Raw genomic sequence first — 24,708 nt, forward strand, 5'->3', positions numbered from 1 at the left:
ATGGAATTTATAAGATTTGCCCAAGGCCCCAATGCTTCTGTGTGGATTATAACCCAAGTGAGTGACTTCAAAGTTAATGTTCTTACATGCTATTCAATACTGTATCCAAGGCTAGGCATGGTGGCTCAAGCCTGTAATCCCAGCATTTCGGGAGGCTGAGCTGAGCAGATCACTTGAGGCCAGGAGTTTGAGACCGGCCTGGTCAACATGGTGAAACTCTGTCTCTACTAAAAATCAGCCAGGCACGGTGGTGCACACCTATAATCCCAGCTACTCGGGTGACTGAGGCATGAAAATCGCTATTTTCGTGGAGGCAGAGGTTGCAGTGAACCGAGATCTCACCATTGCACTCCAGCCTGGGTGACAGAGTAAGACTCTGTCTCAGTGAACAAATAAATAAATAATTTTAACAAAATACTGCATCTAACTTCTGGTCTCACAGTTGAGTCCAGCTTAAGCCCAGGCCTATCCAAAGTCCACCCCACATAGGTAGACCATACTCACCAACCTTTCTAGAGGACATAGCGGGACTAAATTCCCCTCAAATTTTTTCTTACCCAGTTTTAGTCTAGAGTGCTGTCCAGAGGTACTTGCTTCTCCAGGAGGGGACACTGGTTTCTGAGCCTGCTCTGAGCCATTTGTATTCAGTAAATTTGGCGTTCCTGACAATTCTTTCAAACTAGATTCATTATTGAATGACGCCTTGGGCATTCCCTTTAATGTGAGAATCACATATTAAAAGACAACGTGCATTTATTTAGTTCTTTACGGCTTGCAACATGTTTTCATATGACTGTAGTTAATGTTCAAACCTTGGAAATACCTAGAGTGTCTAAATACTAGAGGGAAAAGACAAGGTCTAAGTGGGTAGTGAATCTGGGACTCTAACCCATGTCTTAAGGCTCTTTCCTTCAACTTTCTCTCAAAACGTTCTATGTAAGTTAAAGGGAAGGAGGAAGAATACTTGGGAAGACTAGCTGGAGAATCAGCAAGATCTGTGAAAGAAGGGGATAAGGGCTTACAGAGAGAAGGAGGAAATCTTCCATAAACTAGTAGACTTTTGATGGAAGGGGAAATGTAGAAAAGCACAGAGGGACAAAGCACATCTGGAAAATGAGGTAATAGGGCAGTAAGGTTCGGAACAGAACAAAGAGATGATTGGCAAAAATATATCTAGACAACTAAGAAAGTGAAGTCAAAGTTGCATGTTGCCATATCCTGGAAAGAATATTTGGCTTTTGAATTAGATTAGTTAGTTCCTGTACCAATTCTGCTTGTCTGCTTGAATAAGGGTGTATTGTTAGCTAATTTCTCTTTAGTTTCCCGATCCAGAAGTTGGCATACATGGTTTTTTTGTTTTGTTTTGTTTTGTTTTGAAAAGGAGTCTTGCTCTGTTGCCTAGGCTAGAATGCAGTGGCATGATTTCAGCTCACTGCAGCCTTCACCTCCCAGGTTCAAGAGATTTTCCTACCTCAGCCTCCCAAGAAGCTAGGATTACAGGCACGTGCCACCACACCCAGCTAATTTTTGTATATTTATTAGAGACGGGGTTTCGCTAGGTTGGCCAGGCTGGTCTAGAACTCCTCACCTCAAGTGATCCAACCACCTCAGCCTCCCAAAGTGCAGAGATTATATGTAAGAGCCCCCGCACCCAGCCCATGCTAATTCTTTTTTTTTTTTTTTTTTTGAGAGGGAGTCTCACTCTGTTGCCTAAGCTAGAGTGCAGTGGCATGATCTCAGCTAACTGCAGCCTCCATCTCCCAGGTTCAAGCGATTCTCCTGCTTCAGCCTCCCGAGTAGTTGGGATTACAGGTGTCCACCACCATGCCCAGCTGATTTTTGTAGTTTTAGTAGAGATGGGGTTTCACCATGTTGGCCAAGCTGGTCTCGAACTCCTGACCTCAGGTAATCTGCCCACCTCTGGCTCTCAAAGTGCTGGGATTACAGGTGTGAGCCACTGCCCCTGGCACTAATTCTTAATATTGTAGTGAACATGAAAGATAATAATGTTCACCAAAGTGTTTTTTGAGGTACTTAATACAGTATGAATGTGAGATTAATAATTATTCTCGCCAGGCACAGTGGTTCACACCTGTAATCCCAGCACTTTGGGAGGCCAAGGCAGGCAGATCACCTGAGGTCAGGAATTTGAGACCAGTCTGGCCAACCCTGTCTCTACAAAAAATACAAAAAACTAGCCGGGTGTGGTGGCGGGCACCTGTAATCCCAGCTACTCAGGAGGCTGAGGCAGGAGAACAACTTGAACCCAGGAGGTGGAGGTTGCAGTGAGCCGAGATTGCGCCACTGCACTCCAGCCTGGGTAACAAGAGTGAAACTGTCTGAAAAAAAAAAAAAGAAAGAAAAGAAAAGAAAAAAATAATTTTTCTCACAGACTGGGTGCGGTGGCTCACATCTGTAATCCCAGCACTTTGGGAGGCCAAGGTAGTAGGATGGCTTGAGCCCAGGAGTTCAAGACCAGCCTGAGCTACATGGCAAAACCCTGCCTGTACAAAACACATAAAAATTAGCCGGGCATGGTGGTGCATGCCTGTGGTCCCAGCTACTCAGGAGGCTGAGGCAGGAGGATCACACTAACCTAGGAGATGGAGGCTGCAGTAAGCCGAGATTGAGCCGTTGTACTCCAGCCTTGGCGCAAGAGCCAGACTCTGTCTCAAACCACCCCCTGCCCCTGTAGAAAAATAACAAACAAAAATTATCTCATAGTCCTGATATATCTCTACAGTTGAAATCTAACTCAAAGATATTTTCAGCATTCCTTGACCCTGTTACTTATAGTTTAATTCATAAGCTTGGAATCAATCATTCAGAAAACACTCAGGAGGCTCTCAGAGGCCCTGAGCTGGGCTTGGGAGTTCTGAGAAGAATCAGGAAGGGACTAGACTCCTGAAGAGCTCACAATGAAGAGGCAGCAGGCAGGCTAAACAAATAATTCCAAATAACATGAGAGTTCCCTAATTGGAGCCCAGAGGAAGGAGCCGTTACTGCCTTCTACAGGAATGAGCATTTGAAATTGGTTCCAGAAGAATATATTTTTACTTAATAGGGTGTAACCTATATGAAGTCCTAAACCATTTTCTTATTTGTTGTTTCTCAATCTTCGAACCTGAAACTCCTCAGGGCTGGAAGCTGCTTCCTCTGATCAGAATGGGTCCCTTATGAGGGTAGGGACCCTATCTTCTTCTGGTACCATCCACAGTATGAATTGTCTATTTACTTGGAAGCTTCCCTTAATCAGAGTGTTTTAGTGCAAATCTGACTTTACTACAACAGAGAAAAACTGAGGTTGAAAAATCAATTGGACGAATGATGTAAAGACATATGGGTAAGACAGCATAAACTTTATAAAACTATGAAACTTTTAATGATCTTGTAAGTGCTTTAGAGAAGGAGTTTTGGATTAGACTGCACCAACACTGAATGTGATCCCAGGGATATAACTGAACATTTTTATACCTCAGTTTCCTAACCTGTAAAATGGCTATAGTTATAGTACCTACTTAATAGGTACTATATGTGAAGTTGAATAGGTACTATACGTAAAGTTTATTCATGTAAAATGCTTAAAATAAAGTCTGAAAATACTGAGAAAATAACCCATGGTAGCGATTATTGTTGCTGTTCTTATTAACTCTTAAAATAATGATGATGTCAGACACTGCGCTAAAGAGATCAGGAGAGGAAGGCAGTAGTTCCTAGGATAGTCTGTACATTCTCCTTCTCTTACCTGTATTTGGATCTATGAGGAAGTTTTCTTGTCAACAGGATTTGGGAGATACTTACCTTCTGGTGTTTACTCTGTTCTCCTCTGAAGGCCATCCAAGGAGGTTTGACTAAAAGGTGATGAGAAATCAGTGGTTTGGTTGGTAAATGTTTCCAAACTCTAGAGATTTTTTTTTTCTTTTTGATATGGAGTCTCCCTCTGTCGCCCAGGCTGGAGTGCAGTGGCACAATCTCCCCTCACTGCAATCTCCGCCTCCCAGATTCAAGCAATTCTCCTGCCTCAGCCTTGTGAGTTGTTGGGAACTACAGGTGTGCACCACCACACCCAGCTAATTTTTGCATTTTTAGTAGAGATAGGGTTTCTCCATGTTGGCGATGCTGGTCTCGAACTCCTGACCTTAGGTGATCCACCTGCCTCGGACTCCCAAAGTGCTGAGATTACAGGCATGAGCCACTATGCTCGGCCTAACTCTGGAGTTTCTCATCAGAGACAGAGAATTCTGAATCAGAGAGTGGTGATTCCAAGTATTATCCAAGGGCAATTTGGAAATGTTTTCTGAAGTATCATTAAGGCCTATGCTTCTATTGGGGGCATTGCTAATTTTCTTAAGATTAAAAAAAATAGATAAAACTTCATCTTTGTTCCAGCCTATCTGTAAAGGTATACCTAATAAGGTGTTTATTACATTAATTTTTAAAATGTAAATTGACCTTTCATGACAAACACACTGAACAAACTAGGAATAGAAGGAAATCACCTCAATGTAAAAAGGTCATATAAGAAAAGCCCTTTTTTTTTTTTTTTTTTTTTTGAGATGGAGTCTCGCTCTGTCACCCAGGCTGGAGTGAAGGGGCGCGAGGTCGGCTCACTGCAAGCTCTCCCTCCTGGGTTCAGGCCATTCTCCTGCCTTAGCCTCCCGAGTAGCTGGGACTGCAGGTGCCTGCCACCACGCCCAGCTAATTTTTTGTATTTTTAGTAGAGATGGGGTTTCACCATGTTAGCCAGGATGGTCTCGGTCTCCTGACCTTGTGATCCTCCCACCTCGGCCTCCCAAAGTGCTGGGATTACAGGCATGAGCCACCGCGCCCAGCCAAAAAGCCCATTTTTTAACATCATAGTCGATGATGAAAAACTGAAAGCCTTCCTTCTAAGGTCATAAACAAGGTAAGGATTTCCAGTCTTGCTACTTCTATTCAACATAGTCCTGTAAGTCGTAGCCTGAGCAATTAGGCCAGTAAAATAAATAAAAGGCATCCAAATGGAAAGGAAGAAGTAAAATAATCTCTGTTTGCAGATGACATGATCTTACATGCAGAAAACTATAATGATTCATTAGCTGAGCATGGTGGCGGGCACCTATAGTCCCAGCTACTCGGGAGGCTGAGGCAGGAGAATCACTTGAATCTGGGAGGCAGAGGTTGCAGTGAACCGAGATCATGCCACTGCACTCCAGCTTGGGCGACAGAGCGAGACTCCATCTAAAAAAATAAATAAAAATAAAACTATAAAGATTTTACCAAAAAATTGTTAGAAGTAATACACGAATTTGGGCTGGGCATGGTGGCTCAAGCCTATAATCCCCGCACTTTAGGAGGCCGAGGTGGGGGGATCACGAGGTCAGGAGATCGAGACCATCCTGGCTAACATGGTGAAACCCCATCTCTACTAAAAATACAAAAAATTAGCTGGGCGTGGTGACGGGCAACTGTAGTCCCAGCTACTCAGGAGGCCAAGGCAGGAGAATGGCATGAACCTTGGAAGTGGAGCTTGTAGTGAGCCGATATCATGCCACTGCATCCCAGCCTGGATGACAGAGCGAGACTCCGTCTCAAAAAAAAAAAAAAAAAAAAAAGAAGTAATACATGAATTCAGCATACAAAAGCAACACCCCAAATCAGTTGTGTTTCTATTTAGTAAAAATGAGCAATCCAAAAAGGAAATTAAGAAAAAAATCCCAATCACAATAGCATCAAAAAGAATAGAATAATTAGGAATAAACTTAACCAAGGAGGCAAAAACTTGAACACTGAAAACTACAAAACAGTGCCGACAGAAATTTAAGGAGACGCAAATAAATGGAAGGCATCCTGTGTTCATGGATTTGAAGACTTAATATTGTTAACATGTTCATACTATCAAAATGATCTATAGATTCAATGCCCTGTCTATCAAAATGCCAATGCTATTATTTTCAGAAATGGAAAAATATCCAAAAAATCATGTAGAATCTCTAAGGACCCAGAATAGCTGAAACAATCTTGAAAAAGAAGGATAAAGTTGAAGGCCTCACACTTCCTGATTTCAAAGCATATTACAAAGCTACAGTAATCAGAAAAGTATGGTACTGGTATAAAGACAGACATATAGACCAATGGAACAGAATAGAGAGGCCAGAAATAAACCCTTGTGTATATGGTCAAATGATCTTCAGCAATGATGCCAAGACTACACAATGGAGGAAAGGACAGTCTGCAAGAAATTGTATTGGGAAAACTGGATATACATATGCAAAAGAGAAGACAGACTCTTACCACATATCTCATACAAAAATTAACTCAAAATAGATTAAAGACTGAAATGTAAGGTCTATAAGTACAGAACTTCAAGAAGAAAACACAGAGGAAAAGCTTCATGACATTGAAATGAACAATAACTTCTTGTATATGACACCAAAAGCATAAGCAATAAAAGCAAAAATAGACAAGTACGACTACATCAAACTTAAAGACTTCTGTGTAGCAAAGAAAACAATCAACACAGTGTCAAGGCATCCTACAGAGTGGAAGAAAATATATGCAAACCATGTATCTGATAAAGGGTTAATGTTGCTGAGTGCAGTGGCACATGACTATAGTTCAGCTATTCAGAGGCTGAGGTGGGAGGATCACTTGAACCCAGGAGTTCGAGACCAGCCAGGGCAACATAGTGAGACCTCTGTCTCAAAAAAAAAGAAGATAAAGAGTTAATATCCAGGCCAGGCACTGTGGCTCATGGGTGTAATCCCAGCACTTTGGGAGGCCGAGGCAGATGGATCACTTGAGGTCAGGAGTTCATGACCAGCCTGGCCAACATGGTGAAACCCTGTCTCTACTAAAAATACAGAAGATTAGCTGGGCGTGGTGGTGTGTGCCTGTAATCCCAGCTACTCGGGAGGCTGAGGCAGAATAATCGCTGGAACCTGGGAGGGGGAGGTTGCAGTGAGCTGAGATCGCGCCATTGAACTCCAGCCGGGGTGACAAGAGCGAAACTCTGTCTAAAAAAAAAAAAAAAAAAAAAAAAAAAAAAAAAAAAAACCGAAGAAAGAGTTAATATCTAGAATATATGAAGAATTCCTATAATACAACAACAAAACAAATAATTAAATAATGGGTGCTATGGGCTGAATTTTGTTTCCCCCAAATTCATATGCTGAAGCATATTTAATACCTCAATATGATGGTATTTAAAGATGGAGCCACTGGTAGGTAATTAGGGCTAGGTGATGTCATGAGGGTGGGACCCTTAGGATGACATTAGTGCTTTTGGTCAGGTGCGGTGTCTCATGCCTGTAATCCCAGCACTTTGGGAGGCTGAGGTGGGCAGATCACTTGAAGCCAGGAGTTTGAGACCAGCCTGGTCAACATGGTAAAACCCCATCTCTACTGAAAATACAAAAATTAGCTGACGTGCCCCTGTAGTCCCAGCTACGTGGGGGGCTGAGGCAGGAGAATTGCTTGAACGAGGTGGAGTTTGCAGTGAGCTGAGATTGCACCACTGAACTCCAGCCTGTGGCAACAGAATGAGGCTGTCTAAAAAAAAATCTTCTAGTAGGTATTATTGCTTTTATAAGAAGAAGAAGAGAGAAATTCCTTCTCCTTCCTGCTGTTGGCACACAAATAATTCATGTAAATACACAGTGAGCTGGAGGCTGACTACAAGTCAGGAAGAGAGCCCTCACCGGAACCCAACCATGCTGGCACTCTGATTTTTTACTACCAGACTTCAGAAATGTCAGAAAACAAATTTCTGTTGTTTAAGCCACTCAATGTGTGGTATTTTCTTGTGGCAGCCTGGGCTGACTAATACAATGGGCAAAAAGCTTGAATAGACATTTCTCAAAAGAAGATACATAAATGGCCAAGAAGCATATGAAAATATGCTTAACATCACTAATCATCAGGGAAATGAAAATTAAAACCACAATGAGATATCACCTTATCCTGTTATGATAGCCTCTGTCAAAAAACCAGAAAATAGCAGTATTGGCGAAGATGTGGAGAAATTAGAACACTTGCTTATTGTTGGTGGGTAGCTTAGTCTGTTTTCTGCTGCTTTCCTAGAATGCAAGAGAGTGGGAAATTTATGTGTTTGTTTGTTTTTTTGAGATGGAGTCTCATTCTGTTGCCCAGGCTGGAGTGCAGTGGTGTGATCTCGGCTCATTGCAACCTCTGTCTCCCGGGTTCAAGTGATTCTTCTACCTCAACCTCCCAAGTAGCTGGTAATACAGGTGCATGCCACCATGCCTGGCTAATTTTGTATTTTTAGTAGAGATGGGGTTTTGCCAAGCTGGCGAGGCTGGTCTCGAACTCCTGACCTTGTGATCTGCCTGCCTTGGCCTACCAAAGTGCTTGGATTACAGGCATGAGCCACTGTGCCTGGCCCAGAGTGGGTAATTTATAAAGAAAATAATTATTTGGCTTGTGGTTCTGGAGGCTGGGAAGTTGAAGAGCATGGCACTGGCATCTTGCAAGGGTCTTCAAGCTGCATCATGACATGGTAGAAGGGTAAGTGTGCATGTGAGACAGAGAGAAAGACAGGGAAGGGCCCAACTCATCCTTTTCATCAGGAACCCACTCCTGCAATAACTAACCCACTCCTGTGATAATGGCATTAATCCATTCATGAGGTTGGAGCTATCATTACCGAATCACCTCTTAAAGGCTCCACCTCTTAATACTGTTACAATGGCAATTAAGTTTCCAATACATGAACTTCCACACATTCAAACCATAGTAGTGGGAATATAAAATGGTGCAGACACTGTAAAAAAACAGTATGGCGCTTCCACAAAAAATTAAAACCAGAACTACCTTCTGATCCAGAAATTCCACTTCTGGATATATAATATATTAAAAAGAATTAAAGGCTGGGCGCGGTGGCTCATGCCTGTAATCCCAGCACTTCACGAGGCCGAGGCAGGCGGATCATGAGGTCAGGAGATCGAGCCCATGAGGCAGGCGGATCATGAGGTCAGGAGATCGAGACCATCCTGGCTAACATGGTGAAACCCCGTCTCTACTAAAAATACAAAAAAATTAGCCTGGCGTGGTGGCAGGTGCTTGTAGTCCCAGCTACTTGGGATGCTGAGGCGGGAGAATGGCGTGAACCCGGGAGTCAGAGCTTGCAGTGAGCCGAGATTGCGCCACTGCACTCCAGCCTGGGCGACAGAGCGAGACTCCGTCTCAAAAAAAAAAAAAAAAAAGAATTAAAAACGATCTCAAAGAGATATTTGCACACTGATAGTTATTACAGCATTATTCACAATAGACAAGAGGCGAAGCAACCTAATATCCATTGACAAATGAATGGATTTTCAAAATGTGGTATATACATGCAGTAGAATATTATTCAGCCTTAAAAAAGAAGAAAATCTTGTCACATGCTGTGACATGGGTGAATCTTGGGAACATTCTGCTAAGTGATTAAATAAGCCAGTCACAAAAAGACAAATGTTTCATGGCTGATTCCACGTATATGAGGTATCTAAAGTAACCAAATTCATAGAAACAGAATTGCAGTTGCCAGGAGCTGGAGGGAGGAAGCAATGGAGTGTTATTGTTCAATGGGTTAGGGTTTTAGTCATGCAAGATAAAGAGTTCTAGGGATCGATTGCACAACAGTGTGCATATAGTTAATAAAGGTGTATGCTTAAAAATTGTTAGAAGAGTAAATATATGTTGTTTGATTTCCACAATAGAAAATAAATTGATTTAAATTGGGGATTTTAACTGAGTTCAGATAAAGATGTATAGATGTGTGGTAAACCACGGGAGATAGATTCCCTCTAAAGAGACATTCTTTTCCTGTCAAAACATTTGCAGAAAAGCAAACGCTGGCCTTTCATTCCTCTTACATTACATTAAGGTCTTAAGGAATCTCAAATCCACAGATGGGGAAATCGTAGACCCAATCCAAGTTGCTTTCTCCAGTTTGGGCAGATTGACTGTGTTTACTTCTAAACTCTCCTAACCAAGCAGTAGAAGAGGAAATGAGCTTTGCACTTCTATTTTATAATTATGGTACATTATTTTATCTACTTGATGCTGTCTCTGGTCAGTGACGTATGGGAAAGATCAGGGCAACTAAACAGCTCTCTCAAACCCGCTCCAGAATCGAGACAAAGAAGTAGATACATTTTGGTATAAGAGGATCATATAGTATGATTAAATGTACATAAATGATGTATCTTTACTTAATATTATTTCTTCTAAGACATTTAACTCAATAACTATTATGAGATTGGTGTTAGAAAGCTTTTTTGTGGATTTGCAGTTTAATTGTTTTCTTTAATTGTTCTGTGATTTATTAACATTGTTTAGCAAAAACAATGTTTTCTTTTTTTAAAAAAAAGAATGACAATTTTTTTTTTTTTTGAGATGGAGTCTCGCTCTTTCACCCAGGCCGGAGTGCAGTGGTGCTATCTCGGCTCACTGCAAGCTCCACCTCCTGGGTTCATGCCATTCTCCTGCCTCAGCCTCCTGAGTGGCTGGGACTACAGGTGCCCGCCACTGTGCCTGGCTAATTTTTTGTATTTTTAGTAGAGATGGGGTTTCACCGTTTTAGCCAGGATGGTCTTGATCTCCTGACCTCATGATTCGCCCACCTCGGCCTCCCAAAGTGCTGGGATTACATTGTGCTGGTTTGTTGAACATTTATGTTTTTGAGGGAAGACTCTTTTTCCTTTGTTAAATTCTGAAATGAAGCTGAGACCTAAACCGAGGCCGGTTTCAGGAGGTCACTTTTTTTTCCCCCCGAGACGGAGTCTTCTCATTCTGTTGCCCAGGCTGGAGGGTGGTGGCACGATTTCGGCTCACTGCCACCTCCACCTCCTGGGTTCAAGCTATTTCCCAGCTTCAGCCTCCTGAGTAGCTGGGATTATAGGCACCCATCACCATGCCCAGCTATCTTTTTTTGCATTTTTAATAGAGATGGGGTTTCACCATGTTGGCTAGGCTTGTCTCAAACTCCAGATTTCAAGTGACATGGTTGCCTCAGCCTCCCAAAGTGCTGGGATTACAGGTGTGAGGCACCATGCCTGGCCAGGAGGTCACTTCTAAATCTTACTGGGGGCTATGCACGGTGGCTCATGCCTGTAATCCCAGCACTTTGGGAAGCTGAGGTGGGAGGAACACTTGAGCCCATGAGTTTGAGGCTGCAGTGAGTTATGATTGTGCCACTGCACTCCAGCCTGGGTGACAGAGTGAGACCTTGTCTGTAATAATAGTAACAGTCATCATCATCATCATCATCATCATCATCATCATCATCATCATCATCCCAGCATTTTGGGAGGCCAAGGCAGGCAGATCACTTGAGGCCAGGAATTCGAGACCAGCCTGGCCAACACGGTGAAACCCCATCTCTACAAAAAATACAAAAATTAGCTGGGCAAGGTGGTGCACATCTGCAGTCCCAGCTACTTGAGAAGCTGAGGTGGGAGAATTGTTGAACCTGGGAGGTGGAGGCTGCAGTGAGCCGAGATTGTACCACTGTACTCCAGCCTGGATGACAGAGCAAGACTCTGTCTTAAAAAAAATAAAAATAGGCCAGGTGTGGTGGCTCATGGCTGTAATCCCAGCACTTTGGAAGGCCAAGGTGGGTAGATCATCTGAGGTCAGGAGTTCGAGACCAGCCTGACCAACATGGAGAAATCCCATATCTACTAAACAAAATTACAAAAAATTAGCTGAGTGTGGTGGCGCATGCCTGTAATCCCAGTTATTTGGGAGGCTGAGGCACGAGAATCGCTTGAACCTGGGAGGCAGAGGTTGCCGTGAGCCAAGATCACTCCATTGCACTCCAGCCTGGGCAACAAGAGCGAAACTCCATCTTTAAAAAAAAAAATCCTCCTTCCCTTCCCTCTTACCTTGCTGCCTAGGTGTCCATTCTTCATCGGAATCTTCTGTGTCATCCACCTGGAGTTTGATGGCCTGCCTTCGGTGACACATGAAAGCTGGTCGAGTGGCTCTGAGACCTGAAAAGAAGCAAAAAATTTTGCTCTGAAATGGAAGAGCTGGGAGGAGGAACAAAGGGCAGTGGCAATGGAAAGCACCACAAAGTCAGTGCTGCTCAGTCTGATGAGCTGGGAGAGTCTTGAACAAGGTCAAGATGTGACCTCTGCATGGTCAGTATCCACACACAACCCTGCACTGACGCAAAAGAACAATATTTCCCTCCAGATTTGTCTCCGTGCAAAAGGGAATTGTGGGCAGATGCCGCCACCTGATAATTAAAATAATATAGGGACCAAAGACCTGTTTTATATCGCCCAGGCTGGTCTGTGCCCAGTACTTCCTGTTACCTATAGTAATCAGTGCATTATAGTTCATTTTCACAATCCTATAGCGAGTTTTCCCCCAGTCTCCCATTTCTGCCCATTCTTCCTTGGTGAAGTATATGGAAATGTCTTTGAAGGCATCTTTGACCTAGAGGAAGTAACAGATTCCATCAGTGATTTACTAATACACATTGAGCTGGTCCTTTTCCTCTACCCTGTGTGTAGGGCATAGCCTGGGGCCTCTGGGAGTCTCTGTGAAACATAAAGACCTTCCCTCCTTCTCCAGATTGTGTCCTGTTTAACTGAGCAGACACTGAGCATTTTCCTAGCTCTCTGCTGACACAGAGCAGTCGCTGATGCTAGTGTTCTTTTCTCCCCCATGTCCTGGCCAGGACCAGCTGCCCCCATTCCATGCACATTCAGACAGAGTCACCCAAGGGTACATGTCAGGAGTCTGCAGCACTCCAGAGATCAGCTCCTGCTGGGAGTCTGGCTTCACCTCCCCGACTTCTCACCATGGGCTTCCGCTCTGTTCTCTCTGTGTCTCCTTCTGGGCTCTCCTCTTGGGACCTTTCAGGGCTCATGGTGCTGGGACTGTCTAGAAGGCCCTGCTCCAATTCTGCGTATGGGAAGGGCCCCTGAGTCTCCCAGCTCCTAGGCCAAAGGCTCCTGTGGAAGGAGAAGGTGCTGAGATGGGGCAACAGCCCTGAGCACTACCCAGAACCAGGCTCTGTCGTCTCCATCTGGCTGGGGTGTTCAGAGCAGGAAGACTGGGTTCCTGGTGAGGTCTCGAGCACCCCAGGGAGGTCTGGGGGTACTGATGGGATGGGAAGGCCTCCACTGGCCATGAGCTGCCACCTAATGTAAGCTGGATTTTGTTCTTTTAGTTCCCCTGCAGCTTGGCTCATTTGGAGAAGGGTGGCACAGGTGCCTGGAGGGTTGTAGCTACCGGTGTTTGAGGGGAGTCCTGAGGTGTGAGAGCCAGAGGAGTCCCAAGGAGACCTTGAGGCCCCCTGACTGCTGGGACTTGGGTCACACTGAGGAGCAGGGTTCTGTTTTAGCGAGGCAAAATGAACATTTTGCATAGACAGGATTTGGGGATCTCTACCTGGGGATTCTAGAAAAATCCAGGAGTAAATCAGTCTGCATCTCTAAGGGGAAGCTATCTCTCTGGTTGGGATTTGGGGTCCCTCAGGCTGAGGGGATTTGAGATGTCTTAGACTGAAGAAATTGGGGTTTCTCAGGTTGAGGGAATTTGGGGTATCTCGAGCTGAGGAGCTTTGGTATCCCTCAGGCTGATAGTATTTGTGGTTTTTCAGGATGAGATTAGGGGTCTTTTAGGCTGAAGAGATTTGGGGTGCTCTAGTTGACAGGATTTGAGATTCATCAGGTTAAGGGGATTTGGGGTTCCTCGGGATGAAAGGATTTGGGATATTTGAGGCTGAGGAAATTCTGGGTCTCGGGTAAAGGAGATTTGGGTCTCTCATTAATGGGTTTTAGGGTGTTTGACACTGAGGTTATTTGGTCCTTGAAGCTGACGGGGTTGAGTTGTCAGGCTATGTAGGTTATCTGTGGTTGGGGAAATTTGGTCTCTCTGAGATATTTAGGGTTCCTCAGGCTGAGGTATTTGGGGTGCCTTAGGGTGAGGGAAATTGTGGCTCCTCAGGCTCAGAATATTTGGGGATCTAAGCATTAGGAGATTCGATGTTCCTCTGGGTGAAGGGATTTGGGGTGTCTGAAGCTGAGGTACTTTGGGGGTTTCATGCTGAGGGGATTTTAAATCCCTCAAGGTGGCAGGATTTGGGGTCTTTTGAGGCTGAGAGGATTTGGAGCTTCTCAAGGTGAGGGGATCTGGGGTCTCCTAGGCTAAAATTTGAAGGTCTTGGGATGAGGGTTTACGAGGGTTTCACACTGCACGACAAAGGCTCCCCATGCTCTTCACAGTCTCCCGTTTTCTCCTGCCGCGGTGTTCACCCTGGCCGGGCGTCTTCTCGGAGCCGCTCAGGAGGTGAGACGCGGTGGGTGCCAGCCTGTAGTGCTGCCAGCCAATCAGCGTTGAGACCAAGGCGAGCCCGCCAATCGGCAGTCAGGAGGTGCTAAAGGGGCGGGGAGTAGGGCGGAGCCTTGCCTGTCAGTCATGGGCACAACCCGGTTTTGGGCTCAGGAGGTCGGGGAGGGGCCTGGCTTTTCCCGCCCCTGGGGAAGGTCCCGCCCCTGGGGAAGGTCCTGCCCCACCCCGCTGGGATTGCGTGCAACCATCTGGAATCCTCCCGCGCACAGGCGCAGTTTCGCGGTTTTATTACTTGGTTTTCCCCAACGCCGGTGTTTGCGACTGAGCCGGGAGTGGGGGCTGCTCCTCACGTCCCTCGTCAGGCCTGGGTCTTCTGAGGGGACACTGTGTCTTTTTGAATTGCCAGAGTTCTTGCACTGACTCTCATCTGGGAGGGTTGGTGTTCCTTTAACTGCGGTGTAAGTTGGGTATTGTCAGCTGGCTTCGTTTCTGGATGCTTCAGAGGGCCAAGGTTCTGTACAGGACCCTTACGGGTGGGTGAATTGTGCTTGGTTTCACAGATGTTGTATTAGCTGGCCAATTTTGGTGTTGTAGTTAGGGCTGTGATCCAATAGATGGTGCTTAAGAGGAACGGCTGCTATCTCCAGCAGCAAAGTTCTTTTGTACTTCGCGTTCGCAGGTGTGCTTTGCATTGAGACGGGAGAGCGATAGCCCCTCATCAGCTCCTGGACCTTGAGGGGAGCCTCCTGTGATCACTGGCGCCTGCCTGCGTTTCTTTTGTTAGGTGTTCTGAGCTGCGGGGCTCCCTAGGGCAGAGGCTGCATAGGTCGCCCCCTTTCTGGACTGGCCCTCTGGAGGGAGGCATGCCTCGCTCCCTCGTTGCCCAGGATCCCACATGTCTCACCTCTCTCAGTGCTCTGAGAGTGGGGGTTCCTCCTCCGTTCGAGTGCTGGCCACAGATCTCCCCCTCGGTATCCCTAGCTACGTGCCACAGCCCTGGGGACACCAGGAAGTCCTATGGCTTGGGGTTGGGCTCTCGCTGCGCTGGGGAATCCAATGTGCTCCTGGGTCACGGGGAAGGTACTCAGGTGGAGCAATGCACTCAGGCTGGGCTGCAGAGGCTGCACTGTGCACCTACTCTTGCAGAGTGGCTAGGCATGGGCCCTGGGAGGGGCCAGTGGACAGGAGGACTTGCAGAACGGAGGCACCCAAGTCCCACAGGGAAGCTGCCACTGCTGTCTCCTGGCTCAGACGTCAGCTGCTGCCAGAGTCTCCTCCAATTAAAATTGATTTAATTAGCTTATTGTTCTGCGGGCTGTACAGGAAGCATGATGCTGGCACCTGCTTGGCTTCTTGGGAAACTTACACTCATGGCTGAAGGCGAAAGGGGAGTCAGCAATTGACATGGCCAGAGCAGGAGGAAGAGAGAAAGATGGGGAGGTGCTGTACACTTTTAAACAACCAGATCTCACTGTACAGTTCCAAAGACGGATGGTGCTAAACCATTCATAAGAAGTTTGTCCTGTGATCCAATCACCTCCCACCAGGCCCGACCTCCAACACTGGGGATTACATTTCAACTAAGTTTTGGACACAGATCCCAACCAGATCATTCCATTCTATGGAATGCTACCGTGTAATGCATCATCTATTATCATTAATTCAAAATAAATTAAAGACTGAAATGTAAGACCTAAAAGTACAGAACTCCAAGAAGAAAAAAAATAAAATCTTTATAACATTGTAATGAACAATTACTTCCTGGATATGACACCAAAAGTATAAGCAACCAAAGCAAAATTAGATAGATGGGAGTACATCAAACTTAAAAACTTCTGTGTAGCAAAGGAAACAATCAACAGAGTGACAAGGCAACATATATAGAAAGGGAGAAAATATTTGCAAATCATATAACTGGTACGGAGTTAATATCCAGAAACTTATTTTAAAAAGTCTTATAACTCAACAACAAACAATAACTTGACTAAAAAATCAGGTGGGGTGCAGTGGCTTATGCCTGTAATCGCAGCACTTGGGAGGCCAAGGAGGGAGGATTGTTTGAGGCCAGGAGTTTCACGTTAGCCTGAGCAACATTTTGAGGCCCATCTCTACCAAATTATGTTTTTTTAATTAGCTGGGTGTAGTGGTCCATGCCTTAAGTCCAAGTTACATGGGAGGCTGAGGTGGGAGGTTAACTTGAGCCCAGGAGTTCAAGACTAGCCTGGGCAACATAGGGAGATCCCAACTGTACAAAAAAGTTAAAAAATTAGCTGGGTGTGGCGGCACTTGCCTGGAGTCCTAGCTACTTAGGAGGCTGAGGTGGGAGGATTGCTTGAGCCCAGGAGTTTGAGCCTAAAACGAGTTATAGTCACACTTTTCTATAATGTCACAGAAATGGGATCACACATTATGTGATCTTTTCAGAGTGGCTTCTTTCACTTAGCGATGTGCATGTCAGATTCATCAATGTCTTTGCATGGCTTCATAGATCACCCCTGTTTCTCGCTGAATAGCATTCTATTGCATGGATGTACCCAACTTGGTTATTCATTCACCTATTGAAGGTCATCCTGACCCCTTAAAGTATTTGGCCATTATGAAGAGATCAACTGTACATAACAGCATATTGGCTTTTGTTTGGACTTAAGTTTATAAAGTTGTTATCTAAATACCTAGTAGTTGGCCATGTGCAGTGGCTCACACCTGTAATCCTAGCACTTTTGGAAGCTGAGGTGGGTGGATTGCCTGAGCTCAGGAGTTTCAGACCAGCCTGGGCAACACGGTGAAACACCTTCTCTACTAAAATACAAAAAATTAGCCAGGCGTGGTGGTGTGTGCCTGTAGTCTCAGCTACTTGGGAGGCTGAGGCAGGAGAATGGCGTGAACCCAGGAGGTGGAGGTTGCAGTGAGCCAAGGTCGCACCACTGTACTTCAGCCTGGGTGACAGAGCGAGACTCCATCTCCAAAAAACAAAAAACAAAACAAAAACAAAACCAAATAAACAACAACAACAACAAAAAAAAAACAAAAAAACCCCCCAAAACCTAGGAGTGCTTCTATGGTGAGAGCATGTTTAACTTTAATATAAACTGCTGTATTGTTTTCTGAAGTTGCTGTATCATTATGCATTCCACTATCATTGAATGAGAGTTCCTGTTGCAACTTATTTTAATTTTATTTATTTATTTGTTTTTTTGAGAGAGAGTCTTGCTCTGTAGCCCAATCTGAGTGCAGTGGCATGAACATTGCTCACTGCTGCCTCTACCTCCCAGGCTCAAGCAATTCTCCCACCTCAGCTGGGATTACAGGCATGTGCCACCAGGGCTGGCTAATTTTTTTTTAATTTTTGTTAAAGATGAGGGTCTCACTATGTTGCCCAGGCTGGTCTTGAACTCCTGGTTTCAGTTGATCCTCCTGACTTTGCTTCCCAAACTGATGGGATTACAGGCATGAGCCACTGTGCCCCGCCTCCTGTTGTAATTTTTATTGCATTAAAAAAAGATTTTAGTCAGTTTAGTAGATGCTCAGTGGTATACCATTGTTGCATTAATTTGCTTTTCCCTCTTGACAAGTGCCATGAGCGTTCTTTTGGATGCTTGTTTGCTGTCTTATATCATTTTTAGTGAGGTGTCAACCTTTTAGTTGTGTTGTTTTCTTGTTGAGCATTAGAATTTCTTTGTATATTTTGCATATAAGTCATTTTCAGGTTTGTTTTATAAATATTTTCTCTCAGTCCGTGGCTTTGTTTTTGATTCTTGTAACAGGATGTTTCACAGAGTAGACATTTCAAATTTTAATAAAGTCCACATTATCAATTTCTTTTTCTTTTATGGACTAGCTTTTGCTATTGTATCTAAAAATTTATCACCAACCCAAATCCATGTAGGTTTTCTTCTATAACTTTTACTATTTTATATTTGGAAATTTAAGTCTATAGATTACCTTGAGTGATTTTTTGGTTGACCCGTGAAGTTTGTGTCTTTGTTCATTCCTTCACTATGGTTTCTGTTGTGCTGTCACCACTTGTGGAACAGACTTTTCTTTCCCCATTGAATTGCGTTTGCCCCATGACAAAATCAGTTAACTGTATTTATTCGGGTCTTTTGGGTTCTCTATTGTGTTCCATTTATCTTTTTGCTTATTCTGTCACCAATATCACTCTTCATTACTTTAGCTTTGTGGTAAAGATAACAATACTAAGTTATTGTTTCTGAACGAGGACTATCTGCATTTATTTATATATTTTTTATTCCTCTCAACCATGATTCAGTTTCCTGAATGCGTATTTGTTTGTCTTTTGTTAGATTTATACTCAATGAATTGAAATTTTAAAGAATATCATTTACAATAGCACACCCAAAATTTAATTCATTAAGTTCAAATTATTCCTATACATTATTGGTGATATAAAAAAAATCAGCTAGGGCTGGGCGCGGAGGTTCTCGCCTGTAATCCCAGCGCTTGGGTGGCTGAGGCGGGAGGATTGCTTGATCCTTGGAGGCGGAGGCTGCAGTGAGCCAAGGTCATGCCACTGCCTCTCCAGCCTGGGCTACAGAGCAAGCCTCCGTCTCTAAAATAAGAAAGAGAAAAAGAAAAAGAAAATCCATTGACCTTTGTCTACTGGCCATCTTCTTTACTTGTTAAAAATCTCCATGCGTTCTGATCAAGGCATGTGATGGTGGGCTCGATTTCAGTTGAAATTTCCAAAATCATGGCCCGGAGTAATCTGGAGGCTGAATTTCAGAGATTCCCGAGGGCTGCCGCGAGGGGGCGCCCAGCCCCTGCTAAACCCGAGCGCTGCGCGCTTGAGCCATATCTGATCCGCAAGGCGGCGTTGCGGGGCGTTTACCGTGAGGACAGAGCTTCCTCCCCTCAGGACGCGGCTGGGAGAGGCTGCGGCCTCGGGAGACATGGGGACACTTGGGGCCGCGTCCACAGTGAGACAAGGAGACGCTGCTGCAGCTTCGGGACACCTGGGGCCGCCCAGGCGAAGATGAGGAAAAAGCTTCCTGTTGCCGTTGAGTGTAGCGGCGGGAGCGCGGCCGTGTTTCCCTGTCCGCCGTTTGTAGCGGGACCTCACTTTATATTAATAAAAGCGTCCCCTCATGAGGGCTTGGGCTGGTCACCCCCAGCGCAGGCCAAGATGCAGGTTATGGATGTGAGTTTGTTTCTGGGGAGAGACCCTGGTACCAGGAGAGGAGACGCGGTCAGGAGGTTGGGGACGGGAAGGCGCCACAGCCTGAGGCCAAGAAAACAGGCGCCCCCGGATCAGTGCTCGTTTTTTTTTGTTTGTTGTGTGTGTGTGTGTGTGTGTGTGTGTGTGTGTGTGTGTGTGTGTGTGTGTTTTGAGACCGAGTTTCGCTCTTGTTGCCCAGGCTGGAGTGCAATGGCGCCATCTCAGCTCACTGCAACCTCCGCCTCCCAGGTTCAAGCGAGTCTACTGCCTCAGCCTCCCGAATAGCTGGAATTACAGGGACCCGCCACCACGCCCAGCTAAGTTTTTGTATTTTTAGTAGAGATGGGGTTTCACTATGTTGGCCAGGCTGGTGTCAAACTCCTGACCTCAAGTGATCCACCTGCCTTGGCTTCCCAAAGTGCTGGGATTGCAGGCAGGCCTGAGCCACCATGCCCGGCTGCTTTTTTTTTTCTAAATTAAAAAAATTTTTAGGCTGTCTTTGCTTTGATAAAATACATAGGAGTATTTTGTGTGAAGTTGCTGTAACTGCTGGGGAATCCAAGAGAAGGGATAAGTTAAACTTTGCTATTGCAATATTCCTAGAAGAAGGAAATTATTGTAAACTATAAACAACCACATTAATACCTTGTCAGTAAAGCAGAGACATCAAACTTCATTATAGAGGCCAAACCAATCCAAATCCAGGTCAGTGGAAGCTGTATACCAAGCGCCCTGCTGTCATGTCAGTATTGCGGCTGTCATATCAGTATTACAGGTGTCATATGAGTCTTAGGGGTGACATAGTACTCTTGTGGGTGTCATCAGTATTGCGGGTGTCATGTCTGTATCGTGTGCATCATATCACTGTTGCAGGTGTCCCATCAGTCTTATGGGCATCATATCAGCCTTATGGGTGTCATATCATTATTAAGGGTGTCATATGAGTCTTAGGAGTGTCATGAATCTTGCGGGCTTCACATCAGTTTTAAGGGTGCCATAGCAGTCTTGCAGGTATCATCTGCATTGTGAACATCACAGCAGTGTTGTGGGTGGGTATTACGATATGCCATGATATGTTATACCAGTATGACACCTCTTCTGAAAACAGTCATACCTAGACATAGTGCTTTGTTTGTTTGTTTGTTTGTTTTGAGACGGAGTCTCGCTGTGTCGCCCAGGCTGGAGTGCAGTGGTGTGGTGGAGTGGTGTGATCTCTGCTCACTGCAAGCTCCACCTCCCGGGTTCACGCCATTCTCCTGCCTCAGCCTCCTGAGTAGCTGAGACTGTAGTCTCAGCCACCATGCCCGGCTAATTTTTTTTGCATTTTTAGTAGAGACGGGGTTTCACTGTGTGAGCCGGGATTGTCTTGATCTCCTGACCTCATGATCCGCCCGCCTCGGCCTCCCAAAGTGCTGGGATTACAGGCCGGGAGGCGGAGGTTGCAGTGAGCCGAGATTGCACCACTGCACTGCACCCTGGGTGACAGAGCGAGACTCTGTTTTGGGGGGAAAAAATAAACTCATACATAGAAAATTCCAAAACATTGCTGAAATAAATTCAAGAAAACTTTTGGCGGAAATTCACAAGCTGATCCTATCATTTATATGAAATTTCAAGGGATGCAGAATAGCCAACATAGTGTCAAAGAAACCAACTCAGAGGCTCACATTTCCAAATTTCAAATCTTACTAGAAAGCAGCATTAACAAAAACAACATGATTTTGGCATCATCAATGGAATAGATCAATGGAACTGAATTCTGAGTCCAGATAAACCCATACTCCTATGAGCAATTGTTTTATTTTTTGAGGCAGGGCCTCACTCTGTCTCCCAGGCTGGAGTGCAGTGGCACAATCATGACTCACTACAACCTCTATTTCCTGGGCTCAAGTGATCCTCCCACCTCAAACCTCCCAAGTAGCTGGGACTAGAGGTGTGCACCACCACAGCTGGCTAATTTTTTTTTATTTTTTTCAGGTAGGGTCTTTCTCTCCTGCCCAGGCTGGCCTCAAACTCCTGGCCTCAAGTGATACTCCTCTCTTTGTCTCCCAAAGCATTGGGATTACAGGTGTTAGCTACCATGTCCAGCCTGCTGATTTTTAAAAATGGAATTTCTTTTTCCTTTCTTTTTTTCTCTGGGCATGGTTTTGCTCTGTTGCCCAGATTGGAGTGCAATGGTGTGAACGCAGCTTATTGCAGCCTCAACCTCCTGGGCTCAAGCAATCCTCCCTCCTCCGTCTCCTGAGTAACTAGGACTACAGACGTGCACCACCACACCTAGATAATTTTTAAGTTATTTGTAGAGAGAGGGTTTCCCTGTGTTGCCCAGACTGGCCTGAAACTCCTGGGTTCAAAAGATCCTCCCACCTCAGCCTCTCAAAGTGCTGGGATTACAGGTGTGAGCCACCACCCCTAGACTGGAATTTTTTTCATAATTACATTCTCACGTTGTTTGTTTCTAGTGTCTAGAAATATAGCAGATTACTGTGTATTGAGATTTTGTGTTGTAACTTTGCTTACTTTACTAGTTTTAATAATATTTTGGGGGTTCTTAATGATTTTCTGTATGTAAGATAGATCATGTGATCTGTGAGTAGACAGTTTTGCTGTCCCCTTTCACATATGAGTGCTCTTTACTTCTGTTTCTCTCCTATTTGTTGTGGATGGAACTTCCCATACAGTGTTGAATACAGTGATGAAAATGAGCATTGATGCCTTGGTGGTGATCTTAGGAGTAAAGCACTGGGCCCTGACAATGGAGATGGTGCTGGAGGCCGATTGTTGTGTTTAGAAAATTCCTATCTCAAGGTCAGGGGTCAGGGTCAGTGTTCAGGGTCAGGGGTCAGGGTCGGGTTAGGGTCAGGGGTCAGGGGTCAGGGTCGGGTCAGGGTCAGGGTCAGGGTTAGGGGTTAGGGTCAGGGTCAGGGTCAGGGTCAGGGTTAGGGTTAGGGTTAGGGTTTAGGGTTAGGGTTAGGGCTTTGAATAAACTTATATGGTAGCCAAGTTGTGGTTACAGTGGGCCTTGGGTGAGACCAAGTTCTATGCCTACTTCAAGTGTGAACCAGCACAGTCTCAGTGGTGATGGCCTCAGGGGTGCTTATGTTACCCCAACTCCAGCTCCACATGCCTCAGCACAGAAAGAGACACTGCTGGTTTCAGAGAAAGAAAGGGAAGAGAACAAGAATCTCTACTTGATAAATCAAGAGAATTTTTCTTAATGTTAATCCAAGGCCACCAAAGCAGTACCTCTACGTGTTTGCTACTGTGTTTTTGGGCTTGGGACCTAAGTGTCTTTGAACACCTGGAAAATGTTCCCAAAACTAATGGGAACAAAGAAGCCCAGACTGTGAAGACTACAATAAAGACTGAACTCTTCAATGCCCAGATATGGATGAACATCTACAAGTATCAAGGCCATCCAGGAAAACATGACCTCACCAAACAAGCTAAATAAGGCACCAGGGGCAAATCCTGGAAAAATAGAGATATGTGACCTTTCATACAGGAAATCCAAAATAGCTGGTTGAGGTAATTCAAAGAAATTCAATATAATGCAGAGAAGGAATTCAAAATTCTATCAGATAAATTTAACAATGAGATTGAAATAAAAAGAATAAAGCAGAAATCCTGAAGTTAAAATGCAATTATCATACTGAAGAATGCATCAGAGTTACTTAGAAAAATTGATCAAGGAGAAGATAGATTTAGTGAACTTGAAGTCAGACTATTTGAAAAGACAAAGTCAGAGGAGACAAAAAAGAATGAAAAATAAAGCATGCCTACAGAATCTAAAAAATAGCCTCAAAATAGGAATCTAAGAGTTATTGACCTTAAAGAGGTGGTAGAAAAAGAGATAAGAGCTAAACATTTATTGGCCCGGTGCAGTGGCTCACGCCTGTAATCCCAGCACTTTGGGAGGCAGAGGCGGGTGGATCACAAGATCAGGAGATCAAGGCCATCCTGGCTAACACGGTGAAACCCCATTTCTACTAAAAATACAAAAAGAAATTAACTGGGCGTGGTGGGGGTGCCTGTAGTCCCAGCTCCTTGGGAGGCTGAGGCAGGAGAATGGCGTGAACCCAGGAGGCGGAGCTTCCAGTGAGCCGAGATCGCGCCATTGCACTCCAGCCTGGGCTACAGAGCGAGACTCTGTCAAAAAAAAAAAAAAAATTAAACATTTATTTAAAGAAATAATATTAAAAACAATTCCCCAACATTTGATATCAACATTCAAGTACAAGAAAGTTACAGAACATCAAGCAGATTTAACCCAAAGAAGACCACCTCAAGGCACTTAACTGAACACCCAAAGGTTAAGGATAAAGAAATGATTCTAAAAGCAGCAAGAGAAGAGACACAAATAACATTCAATGGAACTCCAATTCATCTGACAGCAGACTTTTCAGGGGAAAATTTACAGGCTGAGAGAGTGGCATGACATATTAAAAAAGCCGAAGGAAAAAAAAAAGACTTTTACTTTAGAATAATGTATCTGGCAAAAAGTCCTTTAAACTTGACAGAGAAATAAGAACTTTTCCGACAAACAAAAACTGAGGTATTTCATTAACACCAGACCTGTCCTACAAGAAATGCGAAAGGGAGTTCTGAGCCTGAAAGAAAAAAAGTGAGTGAGCAATAAGAAGTCATCTGAAGGTACAGAACTCAGTAGTAATAGCACATGGAAAAACACAGAATATTATAACATGGTAATTATGGTGTGCAAAAATCTCAAATAGAGTAAACAATAAACCAATAAAAAATAACTACAACATATTTCCAAGACATAGACAGTAAAATAGGGAAGGAAGAGAAACAACAAAAAGTTTAAAAGAATGGCAATGGAGTTAAAGTGTAGAGTTTTTATTAGTTGCTTTGCTTGTTTCTTTGTTTATGCAATCAATGTTAAATTGTCCACAGTCTAAAATGATGTGTTATAAGATATTATATTCAAGCCTCATGGTAATTTTAAATCAAAAAGCATACCACAGATGTACAAAAAGTAAAAAGCAATAAATTAGATAATATTAAAAGATAAATCACCTTCACTAAAAGGAAGACAGGAAGAAAGAAAAGAACAATGAGAGGATAAAAATCAATCAGAAAACAAGTAACAAAATGGCAGGAGTAAGTGCTTATCAATAATAACATTGAATGTACATGAACTAAATACTCCAATCAAAAGACAAATAGTGGATGAATGGATAGAGAAGCAAGACAATAATCTATGACCTACAAAAAAATAC

The 24,708-nt window shown here is 44.3% G+C and overlaps 1 protein-coding gene across 1 annotated transcript in view; it reads left to right on the top strand.

Moving 5' to 3' along the window:
- LOC129398497 (tubulin beta chain-like) overlaps window positions 1–24,708 on the top strand; it is a 137,354-nt gene that overhangs the window by 51,608 nt on the left and 61,038 nt on the right. The window contains exon 7 of the mRNA XM_063596018.1: window positions 11,880–12,125. The gene's annotated coding sequence lies outside the window, so the exon portion shown is untranslated. The remainder of the gene's footprint in view (window positions 1–11,879; window positions 12,126–24,708) is intronic.

This window comes from Pan paniscus, chromosome 14 (genome assembly GCF_029289425.2).
Source record: "Pan paniscus chromosome 14, NHGRI_mPanPan1-v2.0_pri, whole genome shotgun sequence".
In the NCBI taxonomy this organism is placed as follows: Eukaryota; Metazoa; Chordata; class Mammalia; order Primates; family Hominidae; genus Pan; species Pan paniscus.